We start from the raw sequence: 11,997 nt of genomic DNA, 5'->3' as shown, positions 1-11,997 counted from the left end.
TTCACTTGCTGTTCTTCAGGTATATCGAGAGAAGAACGACTATACAAGCTTCGCCATCATTGCAAAAAGGTCACTAATGGTTCACCTTGCTTTTGTTTGGTATTGCATAAATCCGACATAGTCACATCACTGTCGATGTTGAACGCGAAATGAGATATAAACTTTTGCGCCAGTTCTGACCAAGTCTTTATATTTCCTGGCAGATGTGAATATGTTGGATTAGGACGAGGAGATGGAGGAACAAGTGGATCTTGTGGAGGATCTAAAGGAATTATTTGATCTTGACGAGGAAGATCATTGGAATCCTCTTTAAAGGTGCTTTGCTCTTGACTTTCAATGGGATCATCATAAAGGATGGAAGGGATATCTTGATCTTTCTTAGGAAGTGGAATGTCAATGGGATTTGAAAGGACATTGTGTTCATGAAATGGAAGGGGATTGTTTGGGATTAGATGGACTAGGATATCTTGATCTTGTTGAGAGAATGGAGTGTCAATAGGACTTTGGATAGGATGGACAAGAATAGGGGAATCGTCATGAGTGTCGGGGAACATGGGTTCCTGGTCAACAATTGGATGGGATGATAAGGTTTCAAGATCTTGATCTTGATTTTCTTTAGGACTCATTTCTTCATGCTCTAAATTATCCTCTTGACATGAGGTTGGATTTTGGATATGCGTGGGGGATTCTGACAAGGAATCAATGTTTTGGCATGAAGGAAATGCACTTTGAACATTTGTAAGATCAGACATTCCAATCGTAAAGCTTTCTTGCATCTTAGATTTGGATCCACTTTTTGGTATTCGAGGAATCACTTCTTGTTGAGGGACACCTGTCATCAACATTTGTGTGGCCTTCATTTGATCTGGTGTTAAAGGTGTTGCATTAAACAATGGATTGTTTATTATTTCGAATGTGGACTTTTGAGGAATAGTCACTGTCAATGCCTTTGAAGCACGTTTACTCATCAAGGTAGGTTGGGTTTCTTGTTGCACATGTTCTTCATTTGGATGCGGAGAGAAACTTAACAACTCACCGCCTTGTTGTTTTTGCACATTAATTTGCTTACTCGAGGAGGTCACATTACTCATCATGTCAAGATATTTTTGTGGGAACCTCTTAAAGACCTTATTCAAGAATTTATCCATCTTTTTTGTCAACTTTGGATCCTTAAGGAACATAACAACATCATCAGAGGCATCGAAATCTGATGAAGAATCTAGTAAAATATTTGGATTTGTTTCTTGCTGAATGCCTTGATCTGAACCAAATCCTTGTGAGAGAGTTTGTTCTTCATACAATGTTTGAGTTTGAATGTCATGTTGCAAATTTGGTTGGTTCCAATTGAAAGGCGCACTTCCTCTTGGAGTTGGTGGAACACTCCCATGTCCTGGTTTCATAGGTACAAACACTGGTTCATATAATGGAGGTGGTCCAAGTTGAACCATTCCATATGGTGGTAGTGATGTGTTTGATGAACTTTCAATTTGCACTGTCTGACTAGTTTGAAACTGCGAATTTGCTATGTTGTCCATGGGTTGATACATTGGTTCACTCATCTTCTTAGATCTTGATCTTGTCTCAACAGGCATGTCACTTGTGCAAATGCAATGTTTTTTCGAATTTTCAAGGATAATGTATGATATGCAACTAAATGCAAACTAGATAGACGAGCATGCAATCTATGTTTTTGGTTGTTTTGAAGATTTTGACAAACTTTTGAAATGCAAATCTAAAAAGAGACCCTTATGAAATTGAAATGATGTCTAGACCTCAAAGGACAAAAGGACTTAATGGACAAAGGACAAGATGACAATGTCTCCCCTATATGCTTGGATACTAAGCTAGGTTTGATGAAATGATATTGATGACAAAAGGACAAAAGGTTGACAAGGTCTAGACTTCTTAACAATGACTTAGGGTTGCATCAAAGATTTGGATTACCCAAGTATGACAAAACCTAGTTTTTGAGACTATATGATAAGGGACAATTACTATGCAAATGACCCTAATATGATATGATAATGACTTAAGCTTAGTGAAGAGACTTAGGGTATGCAAATATAAATGTATGACAATGATATGACTTTAATGCAAGAGGACATATGCAAATGGATGACTCTTATTAATATGCAAAAGGAGTATGACTTAGGTGAAACCTAACCTTGATATTTGACAATGACTTTGCAAAATGCAACCTAGGATGAACCTAAATGTAAGTGACATAAATGTTGAGACAAGTTTTTGAACAATGTTGGATAACCATGTTTGAAGAAGATGATCTTTGAATCTTGTTGAATTTTTGTTGGATGAATGTCTCTTATGTTTAACCTTGTTTTGAATCAATTTGTTTTGCTTTTTGAAATGGGATGCAATTCAACTTTTGAAAATCAAAGAATACAAGATATTGCAACTTAGACTCAAGACACTCATGCTCATTTCCACATTTCTTATGGTAGGCAAAGACATTAGGTACTTGAGAGGTAGACTCATTATGAGATTCAAGGAGAATACATAGATGCTTGACCCCACGGGCTCCCCTCCACGGCACTCACTTCTCAGGGCAGCCAAGCATCAGTCCCCATGGAATCTCCCCATGGCGAACTTAGTATCTCTTCCAAGTATCCGAATTTGTCCTTCTCAAGCAACTAGAAGGGTTTTTGGCCTCTAAAAACAAGGTGTTTAGTAAGGATTTCTGTTAAGCACTACTCCTTGATGTCACGCAAGCGTGATTGAGACATTAAGCCCATCAAGATACCAAACAAATGTAGTCACACAAGCACGATTTAGACCAAAAGGCCCTACTTAGATGTTGATATGAGAAAGAGTTTCAAGGGGCATCACTTCCCAAGTAACTACAATTCCCACGTAACACTTCCTTCAAAGCTTTCGCTCATCAGGTATTTGTTTATAGTGAGTTAGAATGCCAAGGAATTCTAGCCGTACTCACTTTGGGTCGTTCCCTTCTCACGATTATCACTTGCTTGCAAAAGCAAAGTGGTCGGGAAGGCAGGCCCTCTAAAGGAGACACACAATCAACAACACAAGCATGGTATCGAAGATCTGGATTTCTGATCACCCTATGAAGGATGAGAGCATACTCTCCTACTCCAATGTCATACTTAACAATCAAAGCAAGCAAATGTTCATTCCCACCTATTTATAAATCACTAAGTGCCTAATTAAAAATCTCAAACACACAGTTTGGTTGTTTCTCCAAGGCAACCTGCAAAATCCAAGTTAGGGGTTTGATTTGTTGTCTTTGACCATCGATTCTGCATAACACATGTTAGTAGTTTGATTTGTAGTCTTTTCCATGCGTATGCCAAGATCCTGCACCAATAATTAGTACCAAAATCCAAAGCACAGAAAACAGAAAGCAAAAACACCAAAAATTTCAAGTAGAAACTGCATTTTTCACCTCTGTTCTGGACTTTACACAAGCGCAGAACTCATGACACAGGCGCAAGATGTATGACACAGGTGCAATATGTCACCTACACAAGCGCAAGATGCATGACACAGGCACAAGATGCATGACACAAGCGCAGAAGTGTCCAAAATACCCTGCACGGCCCTGTTTTTGGGTTTTTGACCTGCAAAATCAACTTAGAAGCACTCCAAAACACAGTAAAGGGGTTAGAAGGTTAGTATTCACGTCGGGTTCACCAATTAATGTAGCATCAGAATTAGGAATCATCACAAAAGTAGATCAAAACACTAGACATGATAACTCAATCATGAGAGCACTCATTGCAAATGAACCTAATCCTAAGCACACTCAATAGAGATATGAAAACAAAGCATTCAAAATGAAAGATTATGCAAACCAAATGCAGAATTGAATGCTCCTTCCATGCGGCTCCATTGTTCTTATTTCCTCTTCAATGGATTTGTGGATCTCACCTACAAGTGCACATACAATTGAAAGCAAGATTGATGAAAAGCTCAAGAGTACTAGAAGCGTAAGTTCGATAGTTTGATTAGGGATTCCGGATTCAAGGAATTTGATTGAAGAAATTCATCCAATTTATAGAAGAATTGGATAAATGAAAAGATTAGCATGATGCAATTCAAATGGAAATTGCAAATCAATATGACAAATTATGACAAATTATGCACTTTCCATGCACAATTTGATTGATTGATAATTGATGACAAATTATGACACATTCTATGTCAAAATTGATTGATTATCAATTATGACAATTTATGACAAATTGAAATGTCATTCCCATAGAATTAGGAGATGAAATAGGAGGGAAAAGAAATTAGAAATTAAGAAAATTAGAAAATTGAAATTGATGACAATTAGGAATTAGAAATTGATGGAAAAATAGGAAATTAGGAACTAGAAGAAATTAGGTAAATTAATTAAGAATTTGTCATTTATTAATTAATTTACAAGAGGAAGAATAATTAACCAATTAAATAAAGATTTAATTGTAATGAGAATACTTAGGATAAATAAGTAATTTATTAATCCTAAAGGAAGAAAATGATAAGCAAGGTTAAATGACTAAATCATGAAACCCTAGAAGGCGAATTAGGTCTTGATGAAAGATAATTGACTTGATCATGATTTGATTTTGGATTGATAAATGACCAATGTGATAAATGATTTGACTAATAAATGCGCCAATTGACGAGGAACAATGACAAATTGATCCAAATTGACACAATTGAGATAGATAACAATTGATTACAAATCGGTCACAAAATGACAAGATTGACAAAAAAAGACAAGAATCGATGACAAATAGATCGCAAAATGACAGGATTGAAAATGCCCACGATCGATGATAAATCGATCGCAAATGACAAGATCGAACATGACAACGATCGATGACAAATCGATCGTAAAACGACAAGATTGATAAACCGATCGCCAGATAATAAGATTGAAAAGAGGACAAAACCCTAATTAGGATTGACGATGTCCAAAATGATAAGATTGATGATAAGATTGATAAGAGAGCAATGATTGATGACAAATAAGCACGCACATTGATGCAATAGGATAAGATCGATTAAAATCATGACTGGATAGTGTTGTCGACAAGACCAAATTTGAGGACGAGATGACTGAAGAATGCAGAAGAATGACTCGATGCTTGCAAATGATAAAGATCAAGTACAAATCATAGGAGAAATGTTAATGCGACGCAAATACCTAAAATGAGGCAATGCGCAAATGTTAAAGTATGACCTCACAAGCGTTTGACCATTTTTAGGTGTCTACAAAGATAAATCAGACTTAGGTTATGGACAAGTTACTCCAAAAGAAAAAACACATTCTAACAACAAAAAGAGGAGCATGATAGAAGACAAGAGGAACTTGCAATCCAAAGAGAGGAAGCATCTGCTAGAAAACAAGAGGAAGAGAACAAGAGAAAACAAGAAAAACCAATCCCCATTCAACAAGTACCAAAAATGGGAAGAAGTCAAGAGGAAATGATAGCAAGCCAAGTAAAAGTAACCATCAGTCCAGAGGAGGCTAAATATGAGAGGAGAAAAGAAATGGCAAAGAAAAAAAAAGAAGCAACCCACAATCTATGTGAACAAATATGTAGATTACAAGCTAGCAAAGAAACTAACTCAAATTATGAAATATCTTCTGAAAAAGTTTGTGACACAAAAGATGTACATGTCAATCTAGTCCATTCGTATGCGGGCCAAATGTCAAAATATAGCCCACTTGAATGGGAATCACAAACTATCAATTCTAAATTCATCGAGACCAATTGGAGGGTGATCAAGAGAATGTATCCTGAGGAGAGTGATGTCCTTAACTCAAATGAAATAACCACAAACTTTGACAAGTATTTCATGACCGTCAAAGTCTTTGAAATTAACCAATCAGGTGATCATTTACCCTTAATACACCCATAACTTATTGTCTAGGAAACCACCAAAATCAGTAGAGTTGATACCTTCCCAAATGATGATGCTAAAACTATATATCTCAATGTTGTTGAACCCATAACACCAAAAAAGAGATTCCACCAGTGAATCTAATAATGCATCTTCTAGTCAAATGGGGTGTCAAATCTTCCAGTCATAAAAGTGAAATTAAAGAATTAAAAACAAAGTCTAATGCTGAAAACCATTTTATCACAACATTAGACCAATCAAAAGATAAATAAAGGGCATATCTAAGGGTGAAAACCTCCTAGAGGCACCCGAATATGGAAGATTTTACACCATCCTAGAACATTTTCAAGAGAGATCAGCTATCCTGATTGAACCTACAGAAGCAGTCAACATTAGTACTCCAGAGAATCCTAAGATTCTCCATCCTCCAGCATCTTTATCAGAACAAGGTAGAAAGGACTACAATGACATCTTCAAGAGAAGGTGATGCTCTACAAAAATGATGTTAGAATATGTTAGGAAGACAAACACAAACACACAAGAAACAATCTAAATATTAGTGTTAGAAATCACAAATCAAAGACTATCCTAAGCAAGCACATCAAGAGAGACACAAAACACAAAATGGAAAGCTTAACAAAATTAAGAAATGCAAAAAAACATCTCCAAATTCCCTCCACCATGTTTGTAGCTACTCCTCCCTTGTTCCTCTCCTCTCCAAGTTCCAAATGAGTGTAGCTCTTAGTAGCTTTTTGCATTGTTCTGGATGTCTTATGGAGATTCATGATTGAAATGATTATGAGATGCCAATGCAAGCATAAAGAAAACTAAATATGAGATATTATTTAATTAGCTAATGTTAATTTTAGCCAAAAAATAATATGAACTATTATGCTAAAAATGCTCTCTAAAATTCACTATAACTTAGATGCATACAAGATTTCAGGATCATGACTAGATGCTAGATGCTTGAGGCTTTGAAAATGAGGAATGTGAGCTCTATTTATAGGTAAAATGGAGCAATAGATGGTTGAGATTGAGTAATCTCAACAAGGGTCGGGATTGATGGGCTTATGATCCATGTGAGGGCTTTCAACCCAATCCTAGGATAACAAATGTCATATGAGATGGGTTGAGTGGAGAGGGGGGAATCATTAAATGCTTGACATGACTTGAAGGTTAACTTGGGAGGTAAGGTTAATGTTGAGTTGAATTAATAAAGCCATTATCCAATAAATAATGCCTTTATCCAATGGATAAACTCTTGTGCAAGAGTTAGTGAGGATAACCATGGTCAAAGCAATATATGCTTGAAGAGACGCGTGAGTCAAATGGAGGTTGAGTTAGAGATAAAGTCTCTAACCATGTGGGTGAGTTGATTTAACCATAAATGGTTATGTAAGAGCCATTAATGGTCATGTAAGAGCCATTAGTGGTTTGGAAGACTTTAGGGGTTAGCTTTTTGAACACATAAAGCATTAAATGTTTTTCAAAGACTTTGAGGCTTTGAGAAGTGACTTCAAGTTACTTAGGAATGTGACAATATTTAGGAAATGGGATTAGGCTAATATAGAAGAACTTAGAAAGAGGTTAGAAGAGTCTAGAAGGGGATTTAGGATTACAAGTGGGTATGGTGGGTGAGGGAAAATAGGATTTTATTTAAAATAAAATTAATTTATTTCAATTGTGCTTGCCACTTGCATTTGTAGGAGAATGCAAGTGGGGGGGATTTGTTTAGTGATTTAAATAAATGTTTATTTATTTATTTAAAAGAAGAAAGTGGTTAAATTAAATAAATATGATTTATTCATTTAATTGATTGTGAATTTGGTTTAATGAATTAATTTAATAAATTGAATAATTTATTTAATTAATAGGAGAACGGGTTGAGGATGAATTAATTAAATATTAATTTAATTAATTGGTGATTGATGGTTAGATAATCAAATAAATAGTAAATATTCATTTAATTAAATGGACAGATTTATGTGACTACATTTGCCCCTCTTTGAGATGGTGCGGTTTATCGTGTCATTTCAAAGAAAGAAAAATAGGCGTGAAGAAATATGACCCATAAATATTAATTTAATGGGTGGTATGCCCCCTCAAGAGATGGGCCGAAAAGTTTTTAAAAATTGAGCGATCTCTTGAAAAAGAATGAGAAGTGGAGGGGAGGTAGATCAGAAAAAATTAGCAATAACGGTGAAAGGATGGAAGAAATCAAAGTTAAAATGGAGAAATGGCGAGCCAGCGAGTACCCATAGGTCATGCAGGAGATGCGGTGCAAATGTGATGTTTATTCTTTTGATTGATGCTATACAATTGATCAAAATTGGTTGGACAATCTGGTGCAATCTGTGGAATTGCCCCGGTCGAGTCAAAGCGTGACAATTGATGTCAGTTGTTCGCTTGGACAAGATAAAGTCTGAGTAAGTGAGTCAAAGTGACCTGTTGTGACTTAGACAATTGATGTAATTTCCCAATGAAGCCAAGGTATATGAAGCAAAATACTCATTGAGACTTAGATAATTGATGTAATTGCCCAATGAAGCCAAGGTATCTGAAGCAAAATACTCGTTGAGACTTAGACAATTGATGTAATTGTCCGTGTTGATTGTGTTTGATTGGTTGATCAATTGATAGTGTTTGCATTGTAGGTTGTTTGTGATGAATCATAGCAGCTTCGTTGAGACTAGGTCATTATGAGAAATGCATGTTGTAGTCTAGGTTTTCCATGATCGATTACCTATTGAGACCTGAAGATACTTGATCAAAGTATCTATTGATAGTCTAGGTGTGTGTGATTCGATGTACCTGTGCAGATAGAGTAACTTTCATGGCTTATAGGATGACTTAGGATGGGAAACACAACCCCTCCTGTTAGAGATGGATGGTGATGAATGTGGCTTGATTGGCTTGATGGGAAATGATGAAGGGATTATGATGATGTTGATGATCAAGATAGGGAGGGTGAGGGGGGGATTCAATGTTAGATAGAAGGTATGGAGAACCTAGGACCCATTCCTATGGAAGAAGATCAAAAAAATAGAGTATGCATTGTCATTGACTATGTATGAATGATATGCTACTATTATGAATGTATGAATGGATGGGTGATATGCAACGGAATGCAATATATATAGACGAGATGAAATGACGATCGATAGTGCTTTATTTTTCATCATTGAGCATGGTAGTATCAATCTTGGATGAGGCAGTAGAAACCAAGTTTGGAGCATTGTACCTATAAGCAAGCAGCATAAATAAAAGAATATGGACCCTCCATTCTGGTTCATGTGCAGATGGTCAAGGAATACGTTGTAGTCAATAAGCCATAGTGATCCATGACTAGATTTTTGCATATGATCATGTAGCCTAGTGAACTTCCCATGTAGACACCATTAGTACATGCCCCAGAACTTCATTGGAACAATTCACAGATAATAAACAAAATGATATGTAGGAACCATCCCAGCTACGCTAATCACTTGTGGATATCCCAGAGTAGCGTACGAACCTAATATAAATGAATAAAGAACTTAACAAACCAACCAAGTACTTGATAGCTTAAACATAATTTTCTTGTCAAAGAAAATGTTATCATGTCTTTGTTTTGGAAGGAAGGATGCATCCTTGTTAAGACAATTATGTGCACATGTGTTGATTGATTTATTGATTAGATAAGTGATCATTGTTTGAGTAGCTCAAAAAAAATTGTTTGATGTCTGTTTGCGATATGTATGTACAAAGGATTTATGTGTTGCCATGTTTTTGATTGATTTTTGATGTTTTTTTGGATTTTGTGAGTTGTTTTTTAATGTTTTTGGATTTTGTGAGTGTTTTTTAATGTTTTTGGATTTTGTGAGTGTTGTTGAATGAAGAACTCAATGAATCGCAAGTAATGTAGAATCCACTTCCATCAATAGTTTAAGAGCATTGCCCCCAGTTTAGATATTACTATGAAAAAGAAGGATGCAAGATGCATCAAGGGCTATCCTTGATTGCAGATCAATAATAAGCCATGATTTGAATGATGGATGAATGGATGCAATGAATGTGATCACAACAAGTCTGAAAGACAATAGAGCCATAGCCTTTATGAGTGGTGCTTGTTTGCTAGGTTTTCACCATCACACTTACCCAAGGTGCCACTGGAGTGGTTGTTCACCATTTGGATGCATGATTTTTCTCTTTACTATTTTGATTTTTTTGTATTTTCTTCAGGACATTTATCTAAATGTTTTTAGTGTTTTTCTAGTATGTATTGGAGCATGATGCTCTATACAACTTATGTATGAAACCGTTTGAGGTGCATGTTGTTGATCAGATCTACTAGCGGTTCTCCTTCAGAAATAGCCAACCGGTATGCCCTGGACCCAAATACAGTAGTGATAACATATGGACCCAACCAGTTTGATTCAAACTTTCCCTGATGTTCTCTGTTTGGTTGATTATGAGGATTCTCCCTGAGAACGAGATCACCTACCTCAAATTTATGAGGTTTAACATGATGATTATAGCTTCTGCTCATGTGCTGTTGCTAGGCTTTGAGGTGGTTGTATGAAGCTTGTCGCCTTTCATCAAGTAGTTCCAAGTCTGGAAGATGGGAGACTCGGTATGCTTCATCATCTATCAGATTGTGCAAGGAAACTCGTAGAGATGGTATCTCAACCTCAATAGGAAGAATAGCTTATGCTCCATAGACCAGTGAGTAGGGAGTTGCGCCTGTAGGGGTTTGAATGCTAGTTCAATATGCCCATAGTGTTGGATTTAATTGAACGTGCCAATCACGACCAGCATCATTGACTGGCTTCTTAAGGATTCTTAATATATTCTTGTTTGTTGCTTCGGCCTAACCATTGTCTTGTGGGTAATAGGGAGTGGAAAAGTAGTGTTGGATGTGAAACTTCTCGCAGAGCTCACGAACATCCTAATTTTTGAAAGGAAGCTCATTATCTGTGATGATGGACATGGGTACACCATACCGGAAGATGGTGTAATTAAGGATGAATGAGGCGATCTTCTTGTCGGTGACTTGGGTAAGTGGAACAACTTCAATCCACTTTATGAAGTATTCAGTGGTGGTAATGATAAATTTGTGATCGTTGGATTAAGATGGATGGATTTTACCCACAAGGTCAAGTCCACATTGATAAAAGGGCCATGGTGTTGTGATTGGTTGCAATTCATGTGCTGGTGCATGTATCAAGTCTTCGTGAACTTGGCACTTCTTGCATTTTCTGACAAAATAGTAGGAGTCCTTTTTCATGGATGGCCAATAGTATCCAGTGCACATGATCTTCTTTGCTAAGGAAGGACCGCTTGAGTGAGTCCCATAGATTTCTTCATGTACCTCTTCCAAGACCTTTGTTATCTCATCTTGTTTTAGACATCAAAGGAGAGTACCATCAAGAATTTGTCGGTATAGGGTTTCGGCAATGATGGTGTATCGAGCGGTTTGGCGAATGAAGGTTTTGCATTGGTTATTGGATTGGTTAGGAGGGAGTGTGTGATCACAGAGGTAGGTGTAGAACTCACCATACCATGGGGATTCAGAATCGGTAAGGCGACATATCATCTCGGATTTGGGGATATTATAAGTGGTAATTCAAATTTATTCTACCAAGAACTTGTAGCGTGTTGAATTATGTGGAAGATCTAGGAGAGATGAATTTGTAACCATAGCGTCCATAGCTCGATTCTAATCTCTGGGTATCTGCTCAAAGGTGATAGTTTTAAATGATGTTTTTAAACTATTTACCATTTACTTGTACGACATGAGATTATCATCCTTGGTCTGATATTCATCTGTGACTTTTTGGATGACCAGTTGGGAGTCACCATATATCTATATCTCTTTCAGTTTCCATTGTATGGCTAGTCTGAGTCCTGTGATCAAGGCCTCATATTCTGCTATGTTGTTTGTACATGGAAAAGTTAGCCTGTAAGACTTCGGGATGTTTTCACCTTGAGGTGTGATAAACATAATGCCTGCCATCGAGCCATGTCTAGTATATGAACCATCAAAGTAGAGCTTCCATGGTTGTGTTGTTGTGATCATGAAGATATCTTCATCTGGAAACTTTGAAACAAGAGGATGATCACCTATGAGGGGTGCATCGA

The sequence above is a fragment of the Cryptomeria japonica genome, chromosome 2 (assembly GCF_030272615.1).
Source record: "Cryptomeria japonica chromosome 2, Sugi_1.0, whole genome shotgun sequence".
NCBI lineage: Eukaryota > Viridiplantae > Streptophyta > Pinopsida > Cupressales > Cupressaceae > Cryptomeria > Cryptomeria japonica.
Note: the sequence above shows the minus strand (reverse complement) of the source record.